Source organism: Thrips palmi, unplaced genomic scaffold, assembly GCF_012932325.1.
Source record: "Thrips palmi isolate BJ-2018 unplaced genomic scaffold, TpBJ-2018v1 HiC_scaffold_7, whole genome shotgun sequence".
Classification (NCBI taxonomy): domain Eukaryota; kingdom Metazoa; phylum Arthropoda; class Insecta; order Thysanoptera; family Thripidae; genus Thrips; species Thrips palmi.
The window spans coordinates 9,020,740-9,033,815 of record NW_023144634.1 but is presented as its reverse complement, the minus strand read 5'-3'; the positions used below and the strand labels follow the sequence as shown (position 1 = coordinate 9,033,815).

General features: G+C 64.7%; 1 long non-coding RNA gene across 1 annotated transcript in view; it reads right to left on the bottom strand.

Moving 5' to 3' along the window:
* LOC117652563 overlaps positions 1 to 13,076 on the bottom strand; it is a 44,607-nt gene that overhangs the window by 7,805 nt on the left and 23,726 nt on the right. The window contains exons 2-3 of the long non-coding RNA XR_004588170.1: positions 11,712 to 11,728; positions 890 to 1,029 (exon numbers count right to left, since the gene is read on the bottom strand). This is a non-coding gene — a long non-coding RNA (uncharacterized LOC117652563). The remainder of the gene's footprint in view (positions 1 to 889; positions 1,030 to 11,711; positions 11,729 to 13,076) is intronic.

Below are 13,076 nucleotides of genomic sequence, written 5' to 3'. Positions count from 1 at the left end.
GAGGCGGGGCGGGGCGGGGCGGGGCGTGCGGACGAGACGCCGACAGCGTTGCAGCCCGCTCCAGCCCTCAGCGGCACGCCGACGAACAACTTTCGATGCTCGCATCGCGTCGCACCGCCAGGGCCAGGTGTGGGGGCAAACATATTTCCCTACGCAAACACCAGCAGACTGATTCCGAGTGGCGGGCCTCTCTGTCTCTCTCGCACTCATGGGGCGTCCCGCAGGGGTGCGAGAGAGGCAGGCCGACTGTTCGGAATCACCCTGCAGTCTGCTGCGGGCCCTCCCCCCCTCTTACCACCCACGCCCCCTTTTTCGCGATCGCCGCGTGTTTATTCCCACGATCACAAAACAACGGCGAGACAAAAATAACAAGGTTCCTCAACAAACGCGGAGCGAAAATGTAACGAGAAACCGAATTAAACCTCCGGTAAACAGGGCGACGGGGAGGCGCGGGCCGAAACAACACAAAAACCAATTCCACGTTCCACGTGACCCAGAAAAGAAGCGCCGGCGCCGGTGGCTGTTGTTTACGTTGTTGACGGTCTCCAACGTGACGCCGGGGAGCGCCGCCGTCGTGCCGCAGTGTGGTGGGCCAAGTGACTGGCGAGGCTGCACCGCACGGCCAGCACGGCGAGCACGGCCAGCACGGCCTGCACGGCCTGCAGACTGATTCCGACAGTCGCCCTGTCTCTCTCGCACTCATGGGGCGTCCCGTGCAGGTGCGAGAGAGACAGAAAAAGGGGCGAAGGGGATCAAGGTGAGTGAAAACATAGGGTTTGGAAAGGAAGGACGAAACAGGAAAGGCAAAATAAGCAAACGAAGCTGGTGAATGCGCGGGTCAAGCATCGACCCATGGGATTGAGAGGATCGACAGGGAATGGCGCCTCACCTCGCCGCCGAAGAGAGGGCGGCCCTTGCAGTGGTCGAGACCGGCGGGACCGGCGGGACGTCCGCATCAACGCGGAGGGGAGGGGCACTGCAAGGCGCCGTGGATGCCGAGCGTCGCCAAGCCGGGCGATTGCAGTGTGCCTGCAACAGAGGAGGCGCCAAGCGCGTCGTCAGAACAGAGTTTGGGCAGAGCTGTAGCGCCCGGCCTCCCTTAAGGGGGCTAGGAGCGGGCACACTGAGAAATAGGGTGCCGGTGTTCTCCTCGGGTGCGTCCGACAGACAATGCGCACGCCGCGGCGATCGGCCGGCGAATCGAGTTTCCAGTGGAGCACCGGACGGTACCGAAACCGGAACCGAAACCGGATGCCGGCCGAGCCGAGCCGAGCCGAGCCGACCGAGCCGAGGGAGAAAGAGGATGCTAATCGGATCATCAGGACGGTTCGGTTGGCCTCACCTGGCAGCGCCTGCCAGCGGGCCAGCGCGCCTGCACTGCACTGCAGCACTGCAGCAAGGGGTAACCATCTCAACATTTTCACGTGCAATCGCCCCTGTAACTAGCCAAAAAGTGCTTCTGCTTTGCGCCCCCCCCTCTGGCTCCGCCACTGCTACATGGCGGGGCAGGCCGTCGCCGACTCGCTGAACCCAATTCCGATGAAACGTCGCGCCGCGGTGCTTTCCCCGCGCACGCGCACACTGTAAAGGCCACGCGGCACGCGCGTCGCAGTTTTCGGCCCGGGGCACGCTTGGGCGCCCGCCAGCCGGCAGGCAGCGGGGCACGAACGGAACGGTCAGGCCCACATGGCTCTCCTACGTCCTAATATCGCGGCGTGCCCCCCCTCTCCAGGCTTTCGGCTGGCCACTCGGCCACTTGGGCAAATTGTATTAAGGGGTTTTACTGGGACGCTCTGGCTCCTCGACGGCAGCATCAATTGGGTGCACTAAAAACAAGGGGCTCCGCTGCAAGGGCCTCCCACAGTGTAGGGGAACCCCCGTCAGCTCGTCCGTCAGCGTTAGGACCTACACCAACAGGCGCGGGTCGGCAAAAAGTCGCCCTTTGCCCCTGTAGGCAGGCAGCTTTAGCGACCCTCCCTGAACGCGTCTCTGGATCCGCCCCCGTACACCAATGAGAGGGGCCTCCCAGTGGAACGAAGTCATTCCTTTTTGCAGTGACTGCCTTCGCCTCGTCGACAGGCTAGACACTCGGCAGGCAGGACACTGTTCCGGTGGGTGAGGCTCTCGCCGAGGCGAGGCACGGCGAGGCACTCGCTGAGGCCGGCGGCGGAACTAGTGCGCGTCGCGTCGCAGCGTCCCTCTTCATTTGTCTAGCCTCGCGCCGAGTCGCCTAGCCTCGCGTCCGCCCGGTGCAAGGTCCCACTAGTCCCACTCCCAGCCTCGGACGGGACAATATGTGCCAAGTCAAGTCGGGAGCGGAAAACGGCGGGGCACGTCAGCCGCACGTGCCTGGCCGGGCCCCTCTAAAACCCCCCTCTAAAACCGCGCGCGTTCGCAAGGCGACAAAACCCGAAAGAAAGTGAGAGTCAAGACAAAGAAAGCGCCTCTAGAATCTTGATTGTTGCTCGTCTGAATAAAACCAGGCGGAAGCGGGGTGCATTCTATTGGCGGGGACTGGGCCGTGACGCAGGGTGCCCCCCCTCTCACTCTCGGGTGCGAGAGAGACAGAACAACATCAGACGTCTGGCTAACCATCCCCCGCGAGCACCGCCAAAAGCAAATAGGTCGAACTGTAGGTAACTTCCAGCCCCGAAGCGCCTTACAGCGGCAGGGTAGGCCGTCCCGTCGCGCAGGGCTGCGTCCGGATTGCCTACCCTCCAGGCGCCATGGCCTTGCTTTGCGGGGAGTGACTGCATCACTGCCGAATCCCACGGTGCTCGGCTTCGGGCTTCGGCAGACTCGGCGCTGTTTTTCTCAAATAACGGAAACAACGGTGGCCGAGATCGTCGGCCTTCCTCCTCCCACTTCCGGCCACTTCCGGGCCGGTCGAGCCGGCGGCGCGCGCGAACCAGGATCGCTCTTTTCTCGCCCGCGAGCCGCTGCTTTGCCTCGAAAAGCACGCGCCAGGTATGCTCGCAGCCATTAAGGAACAGTAGCGTTCCTGCCACGCGCGCACACACACACACACACAACACACACACACACACACACACACACACACACAAAACACACACACACGTGAACGTTCAGCTCAATAACGCACAGAGCAGAATATCGCTTATCAGAGCGGCCACGCGAACCTGCTGGGAGAAAATAATAAAATGCAGCAAAGGATGCTACGAACAGCGATGCTGCTGCTGCTGCTCTCTCTCTCTCTCGCACAGGAAGTTATAGAGAGGTTCCTCTCTCGGTTTCGCCATCGCCGCCCCCGCGTTCGCTCCCCGTTCTCCGCGCTGCTCTGCACCGCGCTCCAGCGACGCAGCGGCTGGAGAGGTTCAAGAGGAGATTAGCATAAAATGCCAAAGTTGATGCCGAGGGCGACCGAGGCGCCAACGAGTTCCATTCCGTGATGACCGAAAGTTGAGCCGCGCCTCGCTGTGCCTCGGCGGCGCCCCGGCTGGATGGCTGGGCGTCTCGGCGAGCGTCTCGGACAACAACTTGAACTTGAACAAAAGCCGCGCGCTCCGCCGCCTGCGCCCTGAGCGCCCTGAGCGCCCCGCGGCCGCCCGCGGCAGTCACGTGAAAACTTGAACCAAAACAAAGAGGCCCAGCGGGGCGGCGGGGCGAGCGGAGGGACTGACTCGCTCACGCGACGCCCGCGACGACGCGCAGACAGGACTCGCTTTCCAGATCCGACCGCCTCGGGCTGCAGGCAGATGCAGAGCACTTACTGTTTCGTTGTCGTCCTGTCCGTCCTTCTCGCCCCCAAGGCGCGTCGCGTGGAGGTGCGGGAGAGACAGAGCGACGATACGGATAAAAGTGTCCGGGAGCGTCGCAGCGCACTCACACGCCTCACCTCATTCCCAGTCCTCACTTCCAGCCTCTCCGTTGCCGGACGCCGACTGATTCCGCTGTCATCGCTCTGTCTCTCTCTGGCACTCATGCGGCGTCCCGCGTGGGTGCGAGAGAGAGGGACAGCCGCGCGGGATCAGTCTGCCTCTGTCCTGCTGCTGCCGGTCGCAATCAAAGTAACGGCCGTGTAATGGGCCATTGCCGCCCAATCGCCCGGCGGGGGAGGGGGAGGGGGGGGATCGCATCGTCGTGACCGCCAAGAAGGAGGGGAAGGGGGAGGGGCAAGCAAAGGCTGCAGGCATCGGAAAGCAGCCTCGCGAAAATCCTTGAACGCCTAAGCGACAGCCCGACAGCCCCAGCCAAGCCCCTCGGGGCCCGAGCGCAAGGAGGGGCCCCCGGCAGCGATTCCAGGAGCGATTCCAGGAGCCACCTGGAGTCCAGTGCAGTGGCTGGAACAAGGCAAACGAGAGCACGACGGCGCAGCACGGCGTCCATTCGTCTGTCTCTCTCGCACCTTTGCGGAGGGCCCCGTGAGTGCGAGAGAGACAGCCTCCAGCAAGCGCGTCCTGCTCTTCCGAGATAACCGTCTGGCCGGCAGCACGGCGTAGGCGCAGCCACCCTCGCAGCACTTTCGCCCTGCTTGTGTGTCTGGGCCGGCAGCCTGGCATCGCTCTGTCTCTCTCGCACTCGCAGTGTGTGCCGCAGGGGTGCGAGAGAGACAGAGCGTGGGCAGTGGCAGCCAGAAAGCGATACTTGTCGCGCGGAGACGGAGAGTGCTTTCGTCACTGATACACCGCTACTCTGGGAGCGGCGCGTGTGCCTCGCGCCTGTCGGCCTGTTCCTTCCGAGAGACAATGGCTTGGGCCACGCCGCCAGACCGCGGGTCGTTCCCGTCGCTCTGCCTCTCTCGCACTCGTGGGGCGTCCCGTGTAGGCGGGAGAGAGACAGAGCGACGAGAACGACTCTCGGAATCAGTCTGCAGGCCTCGCGTGCGCGCGCACCGCTACGCGATACCATACGGCCCACTGCCGTGGGAACAGCGCCGTGCCGCGCCGTGCCGGGACTGCCTTATCGGGTCACTGTGTACAAAAACCGCTAGCACGCCCCGCCCCTCCCCGCCGGCAGACACAACAAAGTCAAGCCGCCCACGTGCAGAAAATTGGCCGCGGCCGTGGAAAGGGGCCGGCAAGGCAAAACCCGACTGCTGAATCCTGCCGCCCGGTTCGGAGCGGGGTTCGTTTCGTCGCTCCGTCTCTCTCGCACCCCGAAGAGACGGCCCGCGAGTGCGACAGGGACAGGGCGAGACGCGCCCGCGGGTCAACGATTGAGTGAGGCCCCCTCAATCGTGGAGCGCTTCCATTACCCAAATAACTACTTTTGGGCGAGGGCCGCGTGCCGCCCGACGGCTTGCATGGCATTGCGACATCGCGGGTAGGGCCCGCCCGCCCGCGGTTTCGAGCCTCTCCGTGCGCCAGCGCGTCAGCCTGGAGGCAGTCACTTTGGGACGCTCTTTTCAGCAACCCGCCACCCACCCGCGTCGACTGTGAGCCAAAGAGAAGGTCACAACAGGAGGACTGAACGACTGTTCGTTCCGCTGGAGCAGAGTCCTCCTGGAACAGAGTCCTCCTGGAGCAGAATCCTCCTGGAACAGAGTCCGGGAGCAGAGTCCTCCTGGAACAGAGCCCTCCTGGAGTCCTCCTGGAGCAGCCCAGCCCCACGGCCGCTGCCCCACAAGGGCGGAACGGGGACTTGCCCAACCGCTGCGTGGCGGCGCGGCGACCTTGCGGTGTGGCGGCGGGGCGTGGCGCGGCGTGGCAAAGTGTCGACGGACTCTGGATTCAATCCATCCTAGCGGCGCAGCGCGCAGCCACGCGGCAACACGCCAGCAACGCGCCCCGTCCCGTCGCCGTCGCGGCGGTTATCGCGTCAGGGTCGGTCCAGTCTGTCCCTCTCGCACTCACGGGGCGTCCCGCAGTGGTGCGAGAGAGACAGAGCCGGTCGGCTGGAGGTAGAGCCCCGCCGGCGCTTTTCGCACGTACACTGGTTCGCGGCGGAGCGGTTACCTGGCGGGCCTGGGCCTGGGCGGGGCCTGCCGCGACTTGTCGATGAATCGAGGTGGCTTGGCGATGTATCGAGGTCAATGCTGCCGCCGTGCCGCCAGGGCAATGTCTCTCGGCCTCCGCCTCCGCGCCGCTCCACGCCGCCGGCCGTCGCGGTCCCTCACTCCGCTTTCCTCCCCGCGACCGTCGACATGACCAGGAAGCACTTTTACTGCGCGCCCTGGGTTGGCCGGCCGGCCGGGCCGCCTCCGCGACGTCCTTCCCATTGAGACACTCGGAATCAGTCCGCTGCGCCGGTGTGCCACACAGTGTGCCACACAGATCGGCAGCTCCGGATTGGAAAGGGGTGCGACAGAGACAGAGCGACACAATAATCACAATTGGGAAGGAGCCCGCAGCACACTGTAAAGTTGGCGGCGGGCCCTTCCCCCTCCCCTTGCCAGCGCCCCGCGGGCCGCTAGGCCCTCTGCCCGCACTGTCGCTGTCAAAGGGACCAGCGCGAGATGACCTTGAGCACCAAGTACACACACACACACACACAAACTGGTCCCAGCTGATCAGCCGAGTGACGTAGTCGGCAGCCGCTTTGGCCCCGACGCAGCAGCTGGTTGACAGCTGCGGGATGAACGCACGGCTCCTCAAAAACAATTTTTTCCCTTGAGCAATTACCCAAAATTAAGGTTTCCCCGTCCTTCGTCAACAAAGTCCTCGCCGCCGACGACGACGCCGACGCCGCCCGCGAGCCGATATGACGACGACGCTTCCTCTTTGGCAACAACAAAAAAGTCAAGGCGCGTCGTCGAGGGACTCGGGGCCTCGGGCAAAAGAGCCGCAAACAAGCTGCAGCAGCGTCGCTCTGTCTCTCTCGCACTCACGGGGCGCTCGACGTCCGTAAAGGGGTGCGAGAGAGACAGAGCGACGAGTCGCTTTGCTCTGCAGGCGGCGCTCGTTCAATCCGACCGCGTCACGAGCCGCCACACCGTCGGCACGCCTCCACGCCAGCGTCGCGACGGCGACGCGTCGCCGCGGATGCGTCGCCCGCCCCGCCCCGCCCGCCCCGCCCCGCCCCGCCGGAAGGGACGCGTAATAAGGAAGTCACTGCAGCGCGCCGCAGCGCCGCGACCCACCGCAAAAGGTGCGAGGGTGTCGCGCGGCCAGTAGACCGATTCCGAGAGTCGCCCTCGTCGCTCCGTCTCTGTCGCACCGATGCGGGGCGCCCCACGAGCGCGACAGAGACACGGCGACGAAAAAGACTCTCGGAATCAGGCTGCGTAGAGAAAGCCCGGCGGTGACGGCGGCGGTGGGTGTGCCCAGCAGCAGCGGCGCTATTCGCACGCGAAGATGAACCCCGACTCCACTATTCGCAGCACAGCAGCGCCGATGACTGCAGTCGAGAGACGTGACGGGATTGATTGGGCAACGGACGGACAGACAGACAGACACACATGTAATCCCGCAATCATTTTATAATGCGTTTACGCCTGCACCGCGCGTACCGCGCGTGCAACACCACACCGTGCACAGCCCAATTATCATGCCGGCCGCGGAGGGCCACTGGTTTCGGCCTTTCGGCCCGCAGGACCACTCGCAGGGGCGTTCCACTGGGGTGCCCTCGCGAGGAAAGCTTCCACGAGTGTGTGTGTGTGTGTGTGTGTGTGTGCGCGCGCGCGCTTGTATGCGCGAATCGCGTCCAGAGGGGCCAGCGTGTTTTAAACACTTGCACGCCCTCCCCTCCCCACGGGCCGCGAGGCCGCCAGGCTGATACAAAGTACGCTTCGTTACCTCGCGTTACACAAGCCATTACGGTACCGGCATCGCCACCGCCACTTTTGGCGGGAAAATTCAAAACCGCGAGCAAGAGCGGCGGCAACAGTCTGCGGCAGCGCGCCCACACTGCTGGAAGCGCGTTCGGTTCGCCTCGGCGATCACCAAGTGCAATCAGCCCCAGGTGGAAATGCAATCAGCCGATTCGGCGGGGAGACGAGCGATTTTACAAGTGCGCTCGGCGCTCGGCAGCCTCGGCAGGCTGCAAATTGCTTGCTCACCGAGAGCAAACAGGGCTGCAACAGCATGGCAGGGCCTTCTTGTTGTCGAGCGCGTCGGCGGCGGTGATGGTGTGTTGATGAGCGATCCCTCAGAAAGCCATTAAAAAGGCGCACAAAACGCTGTGGGGGCGCGGACGACTCACACACAGGCGCACATAACAAACACACTCACAGGCACACACACACACACGTGGTGCGGTTGGCGGCCCGCCAACCGCAGCCAGCGCCACGCAGCGTGTTTAAATCGGCCACCGCCCCGAAGCACCGAAGCCTAGCAGAGGCGCGGCGCGGCCGGCAGGACGCATCAAGGTTCGACTCGCCGAAGAAAAACCGCGGCGGCACAAAAAAGTGCACTCTTTGGTCCGGCCGGGCCATCCAGGCAGCGGGCACTCTTTGAAGCGCTTCCTCCTCGACTCGCTTCGCCAAACAGGCCGGCCACCTGAAGGGTCCTGGGAGGGACTATGAAAGGGCCAGCTAATGGAAGGCTTGCACGGCCGAGCGCGGCCGCAGCGAGGAGTGAACGCAGGACGCCGACCAATCCGCGGGGGAGGTGGTGACGCCCAGCCCGCAGCCCAAGGCCGTCGCAGCTCCGCTCCACTCGACACCGCTTGGCCTGCGCGCCATGGCGGGCCGTGGGATCCCTACGAACTACGAAAACAAGAGAACCGTAACAGCAGGACAGCCGTTGCGAGACACCGGACCGGCCCGCCCGCACACCGAGAGCCCTTCTCCGTCTCTCTCGCACTCAGGCGGCGCCCCGCGGAGGAGCGAGAGAGACAGAGCGACCCGTCTGCTGGAGTCGCTCCAGCCGCTCCAGCGGTGACCCCGGGCGCCGAGCTGGCCGGGTTTCGCGGCGGCCGCCATTGTGTCCCGCGGCCCGGAGTCTGCGGGCTCGTGCCGTCTCACTCGCACTCACGGCGCGTCCCGTGCAGGTGCGAGAGAGACAGAGCGACGCTCCGATTCGAGGCCGGCAAACGCCGCGCCTTCCACTTACGCGCGGTCCAGTAACGGGTCGGGTCGCACGCGAGCCGCCACACTCCGAGAGTCTCTGTCTCTCCCGCACCGTCCGGACCGCTCCTCGAGTGCGAGAGAGACAGAGCGACGAAAACGACTCTCAGTCTGCAGACCGCCGTCGTCCCACGCACCGGGCCGCGCCGAAGATTGGAAAAGGACCGCGGCAAAGCATTTCGCGCCAAATCCCTCGCCGGCACGCGCCGCAAGTGGCACGCTGTGCGTGAGGGTGGGGGGGGGGGGGGCAATCCCCGCGGCCGGAATCTCCCCCAGCTCGACCGAGCTCGGCACGTCCGCCGTGTCGTCACGACAGCCGCATGACAAAGTGGGCCGGAGAGCGGAAACGGAAAATCAATGCGCATTTACCGTTAGCGTCCTCAGCCCGTCGCGCATTTTGGCATTTTGCATTTTCAAAACAGCGCGCGGGGCGGCTCGCCGAGGGCCTTATTCAGGAGGGCGGAGGGCGTCGCCGACGACGCGGCGGCTGCTTGTTGACGGAAGGCAGTGCCTGGCAGTCCTGGCAGTGCAGTGCCCCACAATGGCGGGACATCCGGCAGCCGGCTGGAGTGGAGCTGGCTCCGGGGAAGCTCCGGGGAAGCTCCGGGCGAGGCTCCGGGACGGCCGTCCCGGACCTCCGCCGCCGTGCGTGCTGCGAACGCCTCGCCTCGCCTCGCGCGGATCCCGGACTCGGTGCCGACTCACCGCGCATCGCGCACCGCGCAGCAGAGTCGTCGTCGTCTCTCTCGCACTCGTGGGGCGCCCCGTATGGGTGCGAGAGAGACGCAGCGACGAAGACGACTCTCGGAGTGGGTCTACCTGCGCGGCGCAGCCGGGCCACGGCGGAGGGCCCCACGGGGCCGAGCCGAGCCGAGCCCCGCGTGAAAGTCGACCGGAAGATCCACACACGGCGCCGCGCCGCGCCGCCCCCCGCGTGCGAGGCGCCAACACTTTGCGTGTGTAAGTAGGGAAGGGACTTTCCAGTGGAGGGGGCAGCGAGTCACGCCGACGTCGGACCGGAAGTCGACTGAGAGCGGCTCGGAGGAAGTCACCGGGTATGTCACCGGGAACGCCTGCCGCCTACCAGTGCCGGCGCAGAGGCAGTCACTGGGTCACCGGGAGTCACCCTGGCGGGCACCTCGCCTCGCGCGCCGTCGTCCTTGCCGATGACTCATTGGCCTCGGCCGCGACGCCCTGTCTGCCCTTCCTCGGCCGCGGTGACGCGCTCGTCGAGGGCCCCGCGGCCACGCCGGCCAGGGTTTCCCCGCACCGGGACTCTCCGCGCAGACTGATTGCTGCTCGTCGCCTCATCGCCCCGGCCATCGCCTGCATTGCCTACCGAGCCAATCTGCCGACTCCTCTCCTGGACGGGATGGGATCGAATCACGCCGAGATGGGACGCGTGCGCGAAAGTTCACGAACGCACGACCCGGCGGACGGATTCCGAGAGTCGCTTTCGTCGCTCTGTCTCTCTCGCACCCGTTGGGCTCGCGGTTTGCTGCGGCGCCGAGGCGGCGGGGCGCCCAACGCGCGGACCCTGCGCGCCGAAACCGCAGCAGGCAGAACAGGCAATACGCAAAACTACCATCGACCGGCACACCGCAGGGCCCCGCGGCCCGGGCGCCATCCACAGAGAAAGAGAGAAAGAACCGCTCTGGGCGGTAATAACGCCCCTCGGACACGTCCGGACACACACGTCAAGCGCGTTCAAGTCCCCGCAAACAACAACAACCAAATCCAATGTTGTTGTTGTTGTTGCTGCTGTCAACGCCTCGCCCTACGTTCAATCATTCACCGCCATGGCTGTACACGCCACTGCGAACCACAGACGACCAAAAACATGAAAAATAAAATACGGACATTCTAGAGCAAGAACATTCGACCAAGCTGTTGGGCTGTTCTTCCTGTGAGGATCCCTCACTCTCGTAGCTAGCGGAAGACTCACGCAAAGCGGAACAGTCTTCTGGCGTTCGCACCGCCTTCCTTTTGGTTCATTTGTTATCTCAACGTCTTGGGGTTCTCTTTTTGTTTGCCCGTGGCCGAAACGCATTGCGACCCGGCCGTTCGTGGCAGCGTAGCAGAAAGACTCGACACGTGTCGCAGCACCGCGAGCACCGGGACAAAGACGGCCTTGTTGGGCTGATAGCCGTGCCGGCCGTGTCCTGCACGCGTCCGCGCGCGAATCGTAACGTCATCGCGGCGGCAGTGCAGCGGTAGCGGTGGCAGCGGTAGCGACCCGCTGGCGGCAACGGCCGGGGCGGCTTGACCATGGCGGATCCAAGGCCGGGAGGTGAGTAAGCGTCCCGACGGCGGGGCGGGGCGGGGCGGGGCGGGGCGGGGCGGGGCGCGCTAACCGGAGCGCGGGGCGAGACAGGACAAAGCGCACGCGCGCGCACACAGACACACACACCTTTGTCCCGGAGCGACACCGACAGAGAGTGCAAATGCAACAAAGGAGCAGCGGAGGAGAACGCCGCGAGGGTAGGCCCGCCTGCCGCGCAGCCGCGTGTTACGGGCTTGCCTACCCGCCCGGCGCTCCCCGAGACCGCTCCACCCTTAAAACGGGAATCTTTGAAAGAAAACAAACACCTCGTCTCGTCCCGAGAGCAGTACCCTTGCGTGAGTGTGCCGTTTAGGCCGTTTGGTGATGGAAATTCGCCGAGCTAACTAGCGGTTTCCGTCCGACTTGCCCTTGGGTGCTGCCTGCTTGCCTGCTTGCTCCGTCCCGGTCGGGCGAGACACTCACCTCCGAAGCACCTAGACCTGCAAGCAGCAAAAACAACAACAACAAAATTAATTAACGCAAAAAGCGATTCCGCGCACGACGTTATTTCGCTGCTGGGAGGCCGCCGCACCGGGCGCCACCACGACATCCGTCTCCGCCGACACACTAAAAAAAAAAACAACAACAAATACAGCGCAGCGCAGGACCCGGAGCCCGGCGGAGATGCAGGCACGGAACACACGCGCGGTACGGGCAGTGCCGGGCCGCCGGGCGGAGGCCACTGGAAATGGAGATCTTGTCTACACAAAGCACAGCACGGCGCAGCAGGCGCGGAGAAAGAGGTCCAAGAGGGAGGTCGCGAAGCCCTCGGCGGAGCGGAGCGTCGGAGCCACGGAGCAGCCACACGACAGGAAGGACGGCAAGGGCAAGGCCTGTCCCTCTCGCACTCACGGCACGTCTCTCTTGCACCCACCCCATGAGTGCGAGAGAGACAGAGCGGTGGTCTCGCGCGTGACACACACGCGGACGCAGGGTCACTCACCTTCGCCCCGCCCCGTGATAAGCCGCGGGCAGGAACCACACACACGGACACACACACACACACTAGCCACGAAGGTGCGTGTGTGTGTCACACGGCGCACAATGCGACGTAAAGGGGGAACAAGGACCAGGCCGCCCAGGCCGGGCCGAACGGAGCGCAATAAGCAAACAGGGCCATGTTCATGTTGGCCACGTTCGTGTTGGCCATGTCCCGGTGCTGGCGTGGCCGCGTGGCCGGGGGCCGGGCTGGCAGCCAGCTCGTCAAAGTTTGGCAAGCACCGCGACCACTCAAAGAGCACCGGCTAGCCCGGCGAATAAGGCCTGGGACGTCAGGACAGGTTTCCGAAAGCCGAAACCTAACGTCGCGAATTCGCGTGTGCGTGGGAGGAGAGGCCGAAACTGCCGAACTGCCTGCCAAATTCACGCCACACTGTTGTAGGTAACGCGAGTCTTTCGCACCAGTACAGGAGTGCAAGAGAGACAGGGCGACGAAAACGACTCTCGGAATCAGTCTGCTGGCCGCACAGCGCGCGACCGACTGACTGCTAAATATAGCGAGTACGTCGACGGCCACTGCACCGTAGGGCCGAGCGGCCGAGCAGGCGACACTACCAGCGCAGTTCCAATATTGGCGAGACTGGCAGAACATTGCCTAAGCGGCGCGGCCGGCGCGGCCTCGCTGGCACGGCGGGCACGGGCAGGACACGGCAACACACCGCAACAATGATAAGTTCTTGGCAGCAGATGGCGACGGCGGGCAGCCCGGCCGAACCCCGCAACCCTTCCCCCACCCCGGCCCCCGTCCGCCACGCCCCGCCACGCCCCGCCACTCCGGCCTCGGCCTCG